The sequence below is a fragment of the Dasypus novemcinctus genome, chromosome 21, assembly GCF_030445035.2.
Source record: "Dasypus novemcinctus isolate mDasNov1 chromosome 21, mDasNov1.1.hap2, whole genome shotgun sequence".
NCBI classification, from domain to species: Eukaryota; Metazoa; Chordata; class Mammalia; order Cingulata; family Dasypodidae; genus Dasypus; species Dasypus novemcinctus.
Window position 1 is genome coordinate 71,330,904 of NC_080693.1, and position 17,910 is coordinate 71,348,813.

At 42.2% G+C, this 17,910-nt stretch overlaps 1 protein-coding gene across 3 annotated transcripts in view; it reads right to left on the minus strand.

The window, feature by feature from the left end:
* PRKCA (protein kinase C alpha) overlaps positions 1-17,910 on the minus strand; it is a 426,048-nt gene that overhangs the window by 322,221 nt on the left and 85,917 nt on the right. The window contains exon 3 of one of the 3 annotated variants that reach the window (XM_071210756.1): positions 15,864-15,989. The exons of the other annotated variants lie outside the window; for them this stretch is intronic. The gene's annotated coding sequence lies outside the window, so the exon portion shown is untranslated. The remainder of the gene's footprint in view (positions 1-15,863; positions 15,990-17,910) is intronic. 3 annotated transcript variants of the gene reach the window in all.

Consider the following 17,910-nt stretch of genomic DNA (forward strand, 5'->3'; position numbering starts at 1 on the left):
CTACAAATTCATGCAAACTTGTAACAGAGGTAAATGGTCACAAGGCAAAACAGGGACAACCCCTTCTTTTCTGTTAGAAGACCCTGTGAGTTCCCTGTGACAAAGTATCCCAAATGCTAGCTGATTCTGACTTTTGTCCCCCTTCTCTTTCTCTAAATTATTCAACCAAAACCGTTTGGTTTCACTTCTCTTCTTCCTCAGTGAAAGCAGGAGATGGTGGTTTGCACGTGAAGTAGGAGCAGAAAAATAGTAAAATGATCTCTTTTGGATCATGTGATACAATTTACTGTGTAATATAGCGTTTTGACTCTTATCATCACACATTCATCCACTAACTTAAAACCTAAGACTGTTTCCCATTACAGCTTAAAAATAAGGTATTATCAACAAACTAGTGAAAATTCCAATCCTTCCCTTTTTTTCAGGGTTAAATTCTCTTCATATGAAGAAATGAGTGGATATATGCCTTGAAGACTTGGTTATCCCCAAGATTTCCACTTCAGTCTTCAAGACTTTATTACACAAGGCTCATCTGTAAGAGGACAGTTTCCCCTCCGAGCTCTTAGACCTTCTTAACCCACAGAAATCTGCAAGCCATCCCCATCTTCTCAAACAAGTCATGCCATGCCTTCACTCCTGCCTGTCCTTCTTCAGTGGGAGACAGTGAAACTCGAACTCACTGGAAGTCCACAGAGGGGTGTGATGAGCTCTCTGTGCTTCCATGAAGAGGACTACATTCAAATGTAGCTAATTTGGGGAACAGAAAGTGTGCACAGTTCTTCCAAGATTGTTGTGCATGGTAAATGTGGTTTGTATTCCTCGTATGGCAGGAAATAAACAAGTTAAGCAGTTATATATTTTTTTAAAATTTTTTAATTAAAAAAAAAACAACAACAGCTGCATGATGTGTCCTGAGACTGTGAGGCACAAAGAGCAGCCCAGGACTTCTAAGTGTTTTCTGCAGTGAAGTGAGCAATTTCAAAACTGGAGTTCAACAGAGAAATACCTGTCTCTACCAGGACAAATAATGTTTATTCACCTTCCACTGCCTGAGAGACAGCCCAGCAAAAGACCACAACTCATGCCTGGCTAATAAGTAATGATGGTAGTCACTTGGCAGTAACAGTGGAGGCAAGGACCCTCCTTTCCTTGGGTGGTGTGCCGTTAGGAAAAGAGAGCCCTGGAGCTCTCGGCCAGCACATTTGATGAGTGCTTGCTCTACTTAAAGCTGGGAGCCCAGAGCAATTAGAGACAGACTGCAAATTCTCTGCATGTCCAAGGGCCTGAAGCAATCCTTGCAGCCCAGGAACAGACCAGTCATGGAGACTGTCCAGGCAAGGGAAAACCAGAACCACCGAAGAAGACAATCCAAAGCTGAATTCCTCTGCTGCCCTGGCTACAGACTTCCCCATTTCTTTCCAGGTAGGGACCAGAAGTTAACATCTAGCCAGACAATTGCGTGATATTAGGTCCAGCAGCAGATGTATAATTATACTTAGGTTTTAATAATAGAGTAAACTCCAGCAAACCACATTATGGATTTAATGACATTCAAATACTCTGTGGGTGGCGGACTTGGCCCAGTGGTTAGCGTGTCCGTCTACCACATGGGAGGTCCGAGGTTCAAACCCTGGGCCTCCTTGACCTGTGTGGAGCTGGCCCATGCACAGTGCTGATGCACGCAAGGAGTGCCCTGCCACGCAGGGGTGTCCTCCACACAGGGGTGTCCCCGCATAGGGGAGCCCCACGTGCAAGGAGTGGGCCCCGTAAGGAGAGCCACCCAGCGCGAAAGACAGTGCAGCCCACCCAGGAATGGTGCCTCACACACAGAGCTGACACAACAAGATGACGCAACAAAAAGAAACACAGATTCCTGTGCTGCTCACAACAACAGAATCGGACAAAGACGACGCAGCAAATAGACATAGAGAGCAGACAACCGGGGAGTGGGGTGAAAGGGGAGAGAAATAAATAAAAAATAAAAATACTCTTTGTACTGTCTTTGTAAAGGCCAGAATTCCAGAACCTCTTCGGGTACTGCAACATTTGGAAGCGTAGATCTCAGACAAAGCATGACGGAGGTTCTGGTGCCCAGAACGGGCAGTTCCAGGGGAGGATGCATCCTGCAGAACAGGAAGAAATAGGAGGCGACAAAGGCAAGAGTGAGCTGGCCTGGCACCAAAGCCCAGCACCTGCTCTTACCAGTTACATGGCCTATTCAACTTTTTGACACCTCAAGGTATTTCCTTATCTGTAAAATGAGGATAACAACGGTGCCCACTCAAGACTAATCTACCTAAAATGCTTAGTCTAGGACAAGCACGTGACCAGCCTGTGAAAAGGCTCAAGGTATACGGGCAGGCCACTCTAGACAGGAGTCAAGGTCTGGCATGGGCATCTTTTTTTTAGGTTTATTTATTTATATCTCCCCCTCCCCACCCCAGTTGTCTGTTCTCTGTGTCTATTTGCTGTGTGTTCTTCTTTGTCCGCTTCTGTTGTTGTCAGCGGTACGGGAATCTGTGTTTCTTTGTGTTGCGTCATCTTGTCATGTCAGCTCTCTGTGTATGCAGCACCATTCCTGGGCAGGCTGCATTTTCTTTCGCGCAGGGTGGCTCTCCTTACAGGGCACACTTCTTGTGCATGAGGCTCCCCTACACGGGGGACACCCCTGCATGGCTTGGCACTCCTTGCGCACATCAGCACTGTGCATGGGCCAGCTCCACACGCACCAAGGAGGCCCGGGGTTTGAACCGCAGACCTCCCATGTGGTAGATGGATGCCCTAACCGCTGGGCCAAGTCTGCTTTCCATGGCATGGGCATCTTTAAGTGTCTGTCCATGCCGCCAGCCACATGCCACCTTTCCCCAGCCCCACATGCCTCTGCAGTGTGAGCTCCTGTAACTCTCTGTGTATCCTTCCTTCTGCTTCTGATCATCAGGAACACACGTGGAGTTGCTCTAAATCAGGGGTTCTTAACCAGGGATCTGCCAGCTTGAATTAAACATTATTCTTGTGGGGATGGGTTGGTATGGGTGTGATATATTTATTAAATGATACACACTGTAGTGTGGACTTAGTAAGGGGTCCGTTGTTTTCACCTGCCTGGCAAAGGGCTCCATGGAACAAAAAAGGGTAAGAGCTCCTGCTCTAAATGCCATCCTGCCCCAGCTTTCTGCATAGCCTGCATTCTCCCCACCCTGCCTCACCCCTTTCCTTGGGGTCCATGCTCAGCTTGTCAGGACGGCAGCTGGCCCATACTGTAGGAGTCCAGGATCATGCTGCCCACATGGCTGTCACCTGCGGTGTCCTGCATATCAGTCACCACAGTAAGCACGTAACAATGGTACAGGCTCTTTCCATGATGGGAGATTTTGGAAAGAGTTACCGATGATTAAGAAAAACCCACAAGTGAAAGGTCTCTCCTTAAGGGTAGAATTCCACCCATTCATTCATTCAAACAACATTTATGGAATGCTGTGTGCCAGGTATGCAACCAGAATTCTCCAGGGCACATGGGTACCTGGGGCATAGGAACACATACAACCTGCAAGTGCAGGTGGGTTGGCATTTACAGCAACCAGGTAAAGTCCGTTATCCTGGACCTACCCAAAAAAATCACCTGACCAGGGGCATTTAATAGTGGGGCAGAGGTCAGAAAGCTTGCACTTTTTTTTCCTTGAAGATAAACCTTCTCTCTCTCACTTCAATTTAAGACAACTTTTTATCTTTGTAAAAACAAAGAAAAATGCCTTAAAAATGCTCTTAGAAACCTGGTGTTTTGGTTTTAAAGCCTCCTCCCGGCATTGTGTTCCTGAATATGTAGCTCAGGACTTTCAAGGTCCCTTGAACCAAAAGTTAATAATTTACCACTGAGCAAGTGTCAATAAACTGCCACTTTACCCCAACTTTCTAATCTCCTATGGATCGCTGTGAAATTACAAAGGGCATTCTCTTCAAGCAGTGAGATAGGTAAGCCACTCCGAATCAATCTTGAGATATACCCTTCTTGGAGGAAGAAAGTCCACAGAGATTCTTTTCTACCTTATTTTCTAAATGAACACCATACGGAAATTTAAATTCAATGATAGCATCATACATAACAAGCATGGTTAAATATATAATACTGCTGAATTTAATGTCAACAGAGACCAAACGACTTCACTATGAAATAGAGACAAGTTGTTCCCTTTTTTAAAAAGTTTATTACTGATTATAAAAGAAACCCAAGCCCACTTTAGAAAATTTGGAAAATGTGGAAGAATATAAAGGAAAAAACTACCCATTATGCCAGCATCCAGTGACAAATGTTACCACGTTGGTGTGCCTAGCAGTTTTTTCTTTTTTTTTCTTTTTTTTTCTGCAAATATAGAAAATGTTTTTTTCTTTTGTGGGTTATTTCCCTGGCATAGCTATACACTTCCATTTTTCTTAACATTAACTGTGTCACTACCTGGTCTTTAAAACATAATTTTCAGTGGCTTCATAACATGTCATGTAAGGAGATCCCATAATTTATTAAACCAGACCCTTCCTTTTTGTTATTTCCTTTAGTACAGTGGTTAGAGACTATGGAAGGTAACATCTGCTTGAATCATATTGTCACACAGGAACAGAAACCAAAGACAATCACCAAGCAAACTTATTAGCAAAGGTTCAAAAACTCCAGAACTCCTGCCAAGCTGGTCATATTCCTTAAGAAATGCAAAAACATCCCTAGTTAGATACATATGTAGCAGGGAAAGGGTGAGGTGATAGATTTGCATGCAATTATTAACCCAAACACAAAAACATATTTACCTAGCCACTGAAATAAGTAAGAAACACTTGGCAAATACACCACATCAGGATACCAAAAACCAGAAAAAACACTGCTGACAAGAATCTCTGCAGTAACTCATGGAGCAATCAGGTCCCTTCAGCTCAAGAGTGTGTAGCTCTCCAGCTTTCCTGGACTAGTGTTTCTCAAACTTTCTGGTCTCAGGACAAGAATCAGTTATTTCCCTTGAAGTGACAGGCTAACATCATTCATTTTTTAATAAAGAAAATGCCTGACAAATGCACAAATCTGAATTACCACAATGTGTCTATTGTTTTTTCAATGAAAAAATGCTATTCCATGAAAAAGGCAGCTATTTCAGCTAGTAACTCAAAAGAGTCATGCAAGATTTTTTTTCTCTTAAGGCAGTCATCCTTCAGAATACAGTAGAGGTGCTTTACATGTATTTTCCATTTCATCACAAAGAATATAAAAAAGACATATAGGAGGGCAGATACAGCTCTGTGGTTGAGCATCTGCTTCCCATGTACAAGGTCCTAGATTCAAACCCCCAGTATCTCAAAAAAAAAAAAAAGACATGTAGCTCAAGGGTCAGGGTTTAATAAAATTAAAAACCCTTCACTGAGGACATTCTTAAGAGAAACTTTTTTTCATTCACAATTTTTTTAAAGATTTATTTATTTTATTTCTCTCCCCGTCCCACCCCGCCCACCCCAGTTTGTCTGTTCTCTGTGTCTGTTTGCTGCGTGTTCTTCTTTGTCCACTTCTGTTGTTGTCAGGGGCACAGGAATCTGTGTTTCTTTTTGTTGCATCATCTTGTCGTGTCAGCTCTCTGTGTGTGCAGCACCATTCCTGGGCAGATTGCACTTTCTTTCACGCTGGGCAGCTCTCCTTACAGGGCACACTCCTTGCGCATGGGGCTCCCCCCGCCACATGGGACACCCCTGCATGGCAGGGTACTCCTTGCGCGCATCAGCACTGGGCATGGGCCAGCTCCACACAGGTGAAGGAGGCCCAGGGTTTGAACCGCAGACCTGCCATGTGGTAGACGGACGCCCTAACCACTGGGCCAAGTCCACTTCCCTCTCTACATTTTGACTGTGAGCATGTGGTGGTGAAGATTCTGACAACTCCTAGCACAGAGTTACACCACTGCCTTAGCTCACACTAAGACAGCATTGCTTTTGTACTATGAGAGCAAATGTCATCACAATGAAAATGAAAAAAAAAAAAAAAAAAAAAACAGGTCTGATCTCACAGATCCCCTGAAAAGGTCTCAAACATTCATAGACCATGCATTGAGAGTCACTGTTCCAGGGGACAAAAAATCTAATTTCAGGATGGGTTTTAATGGTGTTTTACTTTTACAGTAAAATGGTAAAAGCATAGATAACCTTAAAATGTTTAATTGTGTCTAAAAAGCCCAAAGCTTACTCTTTTTAAGGATTTGAGTATTCTCAAACAACAAACAGAAAATACTCATGCTATACGAAAATCGGCTCACTTGAGCTCAATGAGAGGTGGGAGAGTCTCTAAGCCTAAGCAAAGAGCAAACCCAGGTCCAGCGAAGAAACACACTTCTGAGGAAGTCATTTACTGGCCAGGTTTAAGAGTTCAACTACTTAGGAAAATTAATGAATTGGAACGGATTTTACAGAATTGCTCTCAGAGACCAAGAATAACAATATACCATTTTTTAAAAACCTAAGATGCAAGGAAGTGGCTATGGCTCAACCGACTGGGCTCCCATCTACCATATGGGAGGCCCTGGGTTGGCTTCCCAGGGCCTCCTTGTGAAGGCAGGCTGGCCCGCACCTGCGGAGAGCCGGCGCAGCAAGATGACCCAACAAAGGGACAAGAAGACACAGAAGAATGCACAGCGAATGGACACAGAGAGCAGACAGCAAGCAAGCCACCGGGGGACAGGGGGGGATTTAAAAAATGCTAAGATGCAGTTTTATGTAGTACTTCAGACATCATAATTTATGTAGGAATTTTAGCAATTGTAACCTGTCCCTCAAGCCAAGGAAACCAGAAAAATGAATAACTTAGTACAATGTTCAGTAACAAAGCAACATACATACTCTGGCTATTTTTGAGCTCTGGCACTCATTTATGAGTTATCTCATTATATTGGGAAATATTTTTGAAATGCTTACAACATACATATACAGAGTCCTCACAAAGAGTAGGACTCCTCAAATAATTATGGAGGTATCATCACTTTCAGTAATCAAAAAAAATCTTCCCTCCTAATAACACCTACAAAACTAAAGAGATATTCCCAAGGCAGAAATCTATTAATATATTCACTATGAACTTTTGTGGCAAGGACTAGGTAGATGCTGACCAGTCCTCACACTCATTCCAGACTGACATAACAACTGGCAGTCAAAAAGGCATCCAGCTGATTCTTGTTGGTGGAACTCAAGGATGGATGGATGGATGGACAGACAGACAAAGCAGATGATGATAGACCAGTAGCAGCTGACAACTCAGTCTGATTTCTATCTGGACCTCTCAGAACACTGAGAACTTCTGATTTCATTGAAATCAAATCAAAATGAAATTTTGATTTGAGCACACACATTTCTTTAAATAAGAACCTATACTCAAATCTTTACTTAATTTCTTGAGATGTAAATAATTTCTTAATATTCCCTGTACCTCTGAGAGGATATATTGTATAGGGCCATTGGACACACTCATACAGGCAAGAGGCATTTGCTTTCTTAAGTTTTCCTTTCCCTGGAATAATGAATAATCTTAATCATAAATTTAATTCATCAACGACATGGGCACTCTGCACAGGATTCCAAGATAAGAAGGGTATTTCCTGTCTTATATGCCATAAATAAGGCACAAGATATACCCCGTATCCCTTAGGGCCTCATAGAAGTATCCAAGTTTTTCCAAAAATGACCTCATGGTGAAAGTGGAGAGAGAGGGAGATACGCTCTGAAGCCTGTTTTACTCCTACTCCCCACCCAACCTCAACTCTAGTCTGTTCATCTTTCATGAGCAGACCTCAAAATGCTTTCTAAATCTAAGTGGTAACTCAAAAAACATAACAAAAATTAAGGCTTTCTGATAACTGCAAACACTATGCCAATCAAAAGAACCAGACTTCTCTCACATCAAACCAACTAGTTACAAACAGCAAATTATCAGGTCTGTTATTTGATCTTCTCTTTCTCTGCCCTAATCTCTGGTAAAGGTAAAATTAAATGACTCTTCGCAGTAAATATGGATAAAATAAGTCTAAAAATACATTTTTCAAAATCAGATAAACCAAAAAAAAAGCAAAATTAGGAAACAAATTATGGGTCTGGACATTCTCACTTGAATGAGTTTACCAAACACATACATAGCGCTTTAACTTGAATTTCAACTCACTGATTCAAATGATTAGTTGCCAACTAATAAATGTATTCCCTTATTTTTACTAACTAGTTTTCAAAGATTGAGTTATAATATTAAAATGTTTGACAACCTTCTGTCTAAAATAATGCTGTAAAATGCAGTGATTTGAGTAAATTTTACTATTGTAAAGGTACTAATTAACTAACAATCAGTGAAATATATTCAACACAATCTCATAGCTGGAAGGCCTTTTTAAACACTGAATAATCAGATTAAAATTCTTTTCCTTCCAAATATTTTTCTTCTTTTGCATAATTTCAGTTTTTCTGCAAATAACATGCCATGGACCTACAGTTGCCTTTGAAAGTCTATTGTGATTAGAGAATGTTTTCCAAAAATATTCCTTTTGCTGTCTATCATTCGTCTACTCAGAGGAGGTACAGAAAGTGAATTAGTGTCAGCGCCAATTTTAATAATCTGTAATTGAGCATAACCTTCTTGGAGTCACAGGTGGTTCTAACAACAAATTACACAAATGCACAAAACCTTACCCAGTTCATTTCAAACTGATGATGTCTGGCTTTTAAAGTTACAGTGATTTTGAATTGCCCATCTATTACCAATTTCTAAGAAACGCACATAAATCTGTATAACTATACTAAAGACAGACTGTCTGTGGTACTTGTAATGTTCAAGAATGAACACCTAAGTTAAGAAATGGTAAAATTCTAGAGCAACCGTTTTGCTAATGTGCTAATTTAACTATAAAGAAGAAATCTACTTTTTATTACAAGAAATGCAAAACCTTTCTTCAGAGGGCAAGAATCACACAAACTTGAATGTCAGTGGGCAACAAACTATATTGATTCTCAGGCTAGCACGATTCCTGGCACGTGTTTCAGACCACATAAATGGATGGATGGACAGATGGACAAATGGACAGACGGACTACCGAAAAAGAAGTAGACAGAAAAAAAAAAGATTACAATTCATAAATTTAACTCATATTTTAACAGTATGCCCAGTAGACAACAAGTACAGAATTAGTTGCACTGCATCCTACCTAACGATATAAAAATGTTAAAACTTGGGCTTTTGTTTTGAAGCAACAAAGAAGCCACATGAAAAAGACATCCAGAAATTAGATTTCCTGGAAATGAAGTGTCTTCTACAGATGAAGAACTGCTAAGAATTCACAGGCAATGACACGAGCTCTTTCTGCAGGTGTGGTAAATCCCTGCACTGAGCTCGCAGCCCTCTGTCATCTTGCAGACAGGCAGGAGAAGGGGACTGGGCGGAAAAGAATTAGGTGGCTGACCCCTTATTTTGACCTCCTTAGCAACAGGCTCTAACCAAATAAAGTAATTAGCCCACATGATCGAATGTATTCTCCTGATTTTAAGTTCTAACTGTCAGATTCATATTGAACTTCAGCATAGAAGATTCATAGCCACCAACATATTTCCCACGACATTGAGGGGCACAGAAAACCCCTACAATGGTTCATGAAGCTGTCTGGACAGTGTTTTCTCTGCTGACATCGACTCCTGGCAAGAGAAGCCGCATATTTTCCAGGCATGATAGAGAAAAGTGATAATTAGCCACCTGGGACCAAGGTTTATTTTGGATTCCAACCATACCCTTAGGTGACCCAGACAAATCTTTAGTTTATAGGAATGTTGCCAGCATCTATACATTGGAGATATTTTTGCAAAGTACTATGGAAGTATCTGGTGAAACTTGCTTTTCAGGGCAAGGCATATCTTAATAAAGAGACAAACCAATAAAGAAATCACAGTTTTAATGCAAAGCTGCCTTTTTTAACGGGAGGTCTGCAGTGAAAATGAGCAAGAAATCAATGTACTAAAACCCAGAGGCAAATCTCTGTTATCCCGATTTCTGAGACCTCTGTATTGAGAATTTGAGGTGTGTGTGGCAATTGGCAATCACTCTAATGGGCTCTTGCCAGCTCTCATCACTCAGCCCACTAACTCAATGCATGACAGAACAAACTGGGGCATGCATTCAAATCTGACAGCTGGCTGGAGAGAAGGGAAGGAAGCCACCTTTTTTTTTTTATAAAGAGGTGAGAATAATGTATTCCATTCTTCCTCCATACCAACCACAATAACTGTCCACAGGAAGCCCCTGGAGCCCACTAGTAGAAACACAGCCTCATGAAACCTGGCAGAGCCCAGCAAAGCAAATTTTCCTACCAAAATGCTTGACTTTTTCAAGAAAAACAACTGCTAATGAAGAGCACAGATAGTCTTCTGCCAAGAACTTTCAAACATCTACCATTCAGGCATGAGTGCCTATTGGGAATAATTAATTTTACATGCAAAGGAACAGGGGTTGAATTATTGGATTACAAAGCCTTAGAGAAATAAGTCTTACCTACCAGGAACTTCTAAATTTACTTTTTAAAGCCAACTAAATCTGGAAATGTCTACTCTAACTGTGAAATTCAAATAGCATTTACACAGAGGGTTGTTTTTTCTCTATTATTAAATGAACATGCAGTAACTGAACGCTGATGCTGGAAAATTCAGTGGTGACACTAAATATAGGTATGTTTTCCATGTGAAGCAACAGCTGGACCTGATCCAAAAGGTATCACTGGGAGAAGAGTGGATGGCCTCTGGGCAAATCCAAGGAAAGGAGAATACCGCTGGCTTTGAGCCACTCATCATTACATCCACATGCTATTTCAGGAAGATTAGAAGTGAGCAGCAAACACCGGGGCTTAGGTAATAACACCTTAGGGACTATGGCTTCACCAGTCATGAAATCTTCAACGGCCATTCACAGCTCTTCCTCCCCACCCCTGCCTGGTACACAGTCTCTGGGGAACGAAGGTTGGTTTCCACCGTGGCAACATGGTCAAGGACCAACATACAGGCAGTTGCAGTTCTCTGCCTTTCCTCAGGATGGGAGAGAAAGGAAGGGCTGAAATGCCAGGATAAGGGATTTCAATTACATCAAGAAGGCCTTGCAGCCATGTCGCACTTGGGCAGTGATAGCAGGATATTAGGTTTCAGCAGTTATTGAATGTTATTGCAGCTAAGGATTAACGACAAAGTTGCAGCAAACTTCCTCTAGCCTGTAAATACTGGCCTGCCAAAAGTAAATAAATAGATAAAAGATGAACGAGAGCCTAAGACACAAATAGAAACTAAAAATATTATGCAATGATGCCTGGCACATACGGCAGTGTAACGCTGCAATGTATTATCAAAGGAAGCTTTCTCCACGACCCCCTCCCCGGAGACACTGAGAATTGGAAGTGGCAACCCTGACAATTAGGTGATAGTTGAAGTTCCTAGAGGCAGAGATTTTCTGCAGAAGTTTTTCTAGCAGGACAAAGTGAAAACTATTGACAAATATTTCCTGGGCATCTTCCAGCACAGGAGCCTGCACTGGGCACTGTAATTCAAGAAACTTATGCTCCACTATTTTCATTCCAGGCAAATAGCACTTGAGTGCACATAACAGGGAGTGGGGAGCTAAGGCTGAGAGTTCCAGGGAAATAACAAGTTTGGTGCTGGCCTGCAACCTTACTGCTTGAGATGCAAAATCATCAGTGATCAGCCAGTTGCCTTTTTTTTTTTTTTAACATTTGTTCCTTCCCCTACCCCACCCCACCCCCCTTGCTGTTTTTGCTGTCTGTGTCCATTTGCTATGTGATCTTCTGTATCTATTTCTCTTTTTGTCTTCTCTTTGTTTTTCTCCTCTAGGATTCATCAGGATTCGATCCTGGGGACCTCTGATGCGGAGAGATGCTCCCTGTCAATTGCACCACCTCAGTTCCTGGTGTCTGCTGCGCTTCACCTTGACTCTCCCCTTCGTCTCTCTTCTGTTGTGTCACCATCTTGCTGCGTGACTCACTCGTGTGGGTACTGACTCACCACACGGGCATTCAGCTCGCCATGCAGGCACTGGCTCACCACGTGAGCACTGACTCACCACACGGGCACTCACGCGGGCACTCGGCTCGCCCAGCAGGCACGCTTTCTCTTCTTTTTTCACCAGGAGGCCCAAGGGATCCAATTCATCCTCCCACAAGATAGGCCTTATCAACTGAGCCACATCAGCTTCCCCCAGCTGACTTTTGAACTCCTCTCTTCCACGAGCAGTACAAAGTACAGGTACCTCTGGGGAAGCCACGGCAGGGCCCATACCACAAGGCATAGCCAAGAGCTTTTCCCTGGGGATATACACATTTTCTAGTTGAATAACCCAAAATCTACAACTTGTTGCATAACCTAAATTGAACAACCTAATCAATAAATAAAATAAAGCTAAGGGAATCTCTGGATTCACTGAAAGTGAACGCTTACTTATTCAAATTTATAATGTCCCGTTTCCCCATTTAAACCTCTGATTTTTTAAAAATAACATCATTATGGAAACCTAACATTATGCTGCATAGCTCTATTACTCCAATTGTTTATAAATGGATTTAGGGCTGCTGCTGAGTTGTCTGAAAGACTGTATTATATGCATTCTCCTTCAATCTCACCAAGAGCACTCATAAAGATAGTCCTACAGCTACATTTTCCCTCCTGCAGGGAGCTGGGTATTTATACCTGGAAAACTTTCACTTAAAATTACCATAATGGGTTTAAAGTAAAACACTACTCCCAGCGGTTTATTTTTCCATTTGATTGGCCAAGGATTTAAATCTTAGCTTGCAGGGCAAATTCATAAGTAAACAGTGCTACCTTCTTACTTGAGAGCTATAATGCGATAGGAGTATCAGATTGTATTTGCCCATTACTGAGGCACTCCTACACACCGTGGAGCTGTGCGGGTGTGTGCGGAGGGGTAAGCATTTGATACAGGCATCTCTTTGTCTCCCCACCAAATCAGGGTCAGGAATAAAACTTCCTTTGTAGGCTAACTGGAATGCAGAAATGTTTCAGAGGACTCACGAGCTTCAGTATTTAAAATAGGAAATATTAAACCATGCTGCAATGATTTCAATATGCCCCAGCACAAGATTTTTCTGGTTGACGTAAGTCACCAATAAAAATGTAGTCCATGTTTAAGTCATTAGACTTTTAAGAAAACCCCAGTAGGTTGTTCTTGATATAATCCTGTAAAAGAGCAGAGTGCCATGTACTCGACTCAAATTTTGAGAGTAATGCAATCTATCAATCCATAAATAGGAATCCAAGGACACCGAGCGCGGGAGAAATCACCGTGGGCTACAGTTCTGCAAAACAGAACCAGGAGAGGCAGAAGAGTGGTTGTGAAGTCACGAAGGAGCCACGACAGTGTGGGGGACACGGGGGATGAGGTCATGGGCCAACCTCTCCCCACACGATGCCTGAGGCATCTTTCTTTAGTCCCAAATCCATCTACATTTAGGAGCTTTTCTCTATCCAGTTTTGACCATTTTCCCTGACTATCCTTCCCACATGAGTGAACTTTTCACCTTTATTCTTTCTCATTTTTCTAAAAATGCCAGTTTCACAAAGATTCTGGTCCAATCCCCCTCCGGTGTCATCCAGGACCTGGTTCTAAAAATTATTCCTTCTCCCCCCAAAATCTTCAACTTCTTCCTCAAACCCAGGAGACACTTTTAGCTCCCTGATTCAAAGTGAGATGGACCAAGTAAGATGGAGACCTCTTATCACCTGTTAACCTCAAGCCAACTGAACCTCTTTGTGCCTCAGTTTCCTCATTTATAAATGAAGAAGACCAATTAGAACCTACCTCCCACAGACCTTTTGTGGGGATTAAATGAGTTCGTTCATGTCTACTCTTGCTGAATGTGACTTAGACCAAGCCCTCCATGATTTAAGCTAGCTTAATGGTAACCAGCCTCTTTCCTTCCATTACCACATGCTCAAGTCTCTTTCATTCTTAAAACAAAACAAAGCAAAAAAAACCCTTGACCTCCTTTTCCCCTTTCTCTCTTCCCTTTCCTTCCACATTTCTTGAAACAGTACTATTACTCAAGGTCTCCACTTCCTCACCAAACATGAACTGAAATTAGCTTCCCACCACACCAAGCTACTAAAATCCCCGGGACCAAGGGTCATGAGGATCTCCACACTGCAGAGGATTCTGCCCTCACCCCTCCTCATTGCTCCATGATTTGCACTTCCATATCTGTTTCTGCACTCCGCAAACCTCCGACCTTTGTAGGCCAGGTAGCACCAGACCCTCTTGGTCCATCCCTAAATTTCACTGCTCACTCTCCAGCTCCCTGGTGGGCTCCTCTTTCTCTCCATGCCCCTTCAAACAAGGGGATGCCTAAGGTCAGGCTGGAGGCCCACTGCTCATTCCACCCCATGACCTATGTCTGGGCTCGCTTGTCTACCTTCATCGTTTGTCTACTGTCTAAATCGAGTTAAGTCCCAGGCGTGCATCTCCATGACTCTTCCAGACTCAAAACCCCAAGTGGCCTAGACAGCAACACCGACCGGCTTTACAGACCCCTCAAACTTAACGTGTCCAAAGCAGAGCTGACCATGTCTGCCTCCAGCTCCCTCTCTCATACTCCTGATTTCAGAGCGTGGGACCACTACCAGAAACTGGGAGTTAAAGTTTCCCTTTCCCCCACCACTCACACATTCAATCAAATGTCTGTTGATTTTTTAAATCTAAATCTTCCACAAGCCCCCTCCCTTTTCCTCACCCCTACACCACTGTCCTACTTCGGCCCTTATTGTTTCACCTTAAATTCCACCAAAATATCTTCTCTCTCCTTTTCTGCCTCTTCCTAGCTTCTGGTGGGGGCCAGCAATCGCCAGTGTTCCTTGGCTTGTAGCTGCACCACTCAGCTTCCACCCCCATCAGCAGACAGCCTTCTCTCCCCCAGTGTATCTGTGTCTCTTGTCCCTTCTGATGAGGAAGCCCCCATAACCATACAGGGCCACCCTAATCCAGTCTGACCTCATCTTAACTTGATTGCATTTGTAAAAGCCCCATTTTCAAATAAGGCCCCATTCCCAGGTACTGGTGGGGATGGGGGCACAATTCAGCCCATAACAAACCCCGTGTCCACAAACACCGCACCGTCTGCAGCTTTCCTGCACAGGCCCTGCAGGTCCACACTCCTCTCTGCTCAAATGGGTCTGGAGGCCAGGACTTTACTCCCACTCCCACATTAGCAGGTTTTCTAAGGTTTCCCAAAATCTCTTCCAAGGTTGAGCACTAGCTTTACCCTGCAAGGAGCCTTCTCTATCCCACTTCACAAACCGGCCTCTCTTCTCTTCTCTCACCTGGGCTCCCTCGGGAACCTGTGCCCACCCACCCTCCTCTCAGCACATAAGCTCCTCGAGGACAGGAACTATGTCCTGTTCATCTCGTTGTTCTCACCTGGCCCACAGGAGAACTCAACGAATATCTACTAAACTGAATATGTGCATTAAATTGTAGGCAAAAAAGTAGGGCCCCATTTGGTCAAATACTTTGAAGGGGAACAATGTTTAGAATATTGCTGTGCAGCAAGTACTCAGGTATATGTAGATATTTTAATCATCCTCCTTGTGAGTATTAGTGCAACAAACATAGAGAAATCTCAAGCCATACTACTTTGTTATTTGTTTATAACCACGAGGAAAGGTTTAATGTAATAGATAGGAAACTAAAAGTTGAAATAGTTGACAAATTCAAAGGGATCATCTAAAAAATAACATTTACTGCTTTAAAGAAATTGTGGGGTTTTTTTTGGGGGGGAGGGGTTGTGGTAATAGTATTATTTTCTTACATAAATCACAAGAAAATTCCACATGGCCATATGAAAATGTTGTCTCAGAAGCGATTCCTCAGTGGCCACAGCATTGTTCCCCCATCAAAAGAGCCCATATAGTTCATCGCTAAATTTCATCTTTACCTACATGAAAAAAGACAGAAACAGTAAGCAAAATATTTCAGCACCAAATACAATCAAGTCCCTGGAAAGAGCACACTTTTGATATTTAAAATCTACCCAATGCATTACAATCTCAGGAAGCTTTTCATAGCAGCAAGTCCTGGCTTGCAAACTTGTTTTAAATGAGTGGATGAAATTACGTACAATTTTACATATTAAAAGAACACACGAGTAGCATACCACCACCCACCTGCCCGTTATCCACCTGCCCGCCCCGTACATTAGTTACTGGTGCTTCCGCTTCCTCCTCTTTGGCTACCCTGAATACTAACACGTGTCCTCCACAGTGGGGAAGCTTCCTTCTCTTCCTTAGCTTACCAGCTCCCTGATTAAACCATGCTGCTGCTGGCTTCCAACGTCCTACAATTCCTACAGTTAATCATGGAACTTACTTTCCCCATCTTACTGCTCTCCACACCCAAGTACCTTCCTCACTCCACCAGCTCTTATTTCTTATCCACTTATCTTTTTCAGCTAATATTCTAAATTAGCCCAACACCAACTTGATTTTTCTTCTAATACATCTTAAAGTCGTCCTGTACCACTATGCACACGTAGAAAATTTGACTCGGTTACAAGGCTACTATATAGTCACCCACCTAGTTTCCACAGTATTCCTTGGTGAGTATAAATCACATCTGCATATGGCAGACAGAGGGAATCTCTAGGCTGGAATTTTGGTGGTTTTGAGTGTTACTCTGATTTCAGAGTCTGCTTCATTTCTTTCCAGTCCTTGAGGATAAAGGGCTTTGGACTTCTGAACATGAGCTTTGGAGTCAGAGAGTTCAATTCCCAGCTGTACCTATTCCTAGCTGTGTGGCCCCAAGGAAGTTACCTAACCTCTCTGAGTCTCAGTTTCATCATCAATATGAAGAAAATAATAGTATTCACTACATATGTTGTTGCAAGGATTGAATTAATCATAAAATTCAATAAATATCAGCAGTAATAGAAGCCTGCTCCCCTGGGGAAGGATATGCAATGACTATGTTCCTTTAGTGTTAAGACGATATCACAGAGCCTTACTAATGAGCTCTGACATTTTGCTGAGGCCATGGAAAATGTCACAAACAAAAAGAGTCTGACTATAGTCATGTCTTCAGTATCTAAGCATCCACACGGCATGAATAAAAATACTTTATAGAGAAACTTTTGGTACTATCAGTAATAACTCCCCTTGAAAAGTATCAACCCTCCCCCCCCATGACATATTACAAACTACAAACGCTGATGTGACACAAATCTCGAGTATCTTGATGCATTCAAGTCTTCAGTGTAAGGAGAAATTTAAAAAAAAATTTTTTAAGCAAGGAAAACCCGCCTGGGACCCATGCACCCAGTATCCTCATTTACTCCTCAGAAAGATACTTGCTCCTAATCAGTCACAGATAAGGGCTTCAAAAGATAGGCCAAGAGGATAAAAAGAAAATGTTTTGTATGTATTACATTTTTCCCTTCTTTTAAAATCTTATATCCAAATGATTTGCCTATCATCTATCAAATTAACAAATTCCCTTAAAATTATAAATCCCAGCATGGGCTGGACTGTGAAGAGAGAGGTGCCCAAATACCGCCAGCAAGAATGCAAACTTATACTGTTTTTGGAGGGTAATTTGGCAGCACATATCAAAAGCCCTAAAAGATGCCTATATTGTGTGACCCAATCATTTCTCTTATAGCAATTTATATGGCAATTAGATATTTGCATAAATATGTATGTAGAAGAATGTTCATTCCAACGTTATTTAAAACCAAAAAATGGAAAATAACCATAGAGGATTAAAGGTTAAATAAATGGCAGGACATTCATAAAGTAGAATATGATGCAGCCATTTATAATTAAGTTCTTGAAAAATAATATGGGAAACACTCATATTACATG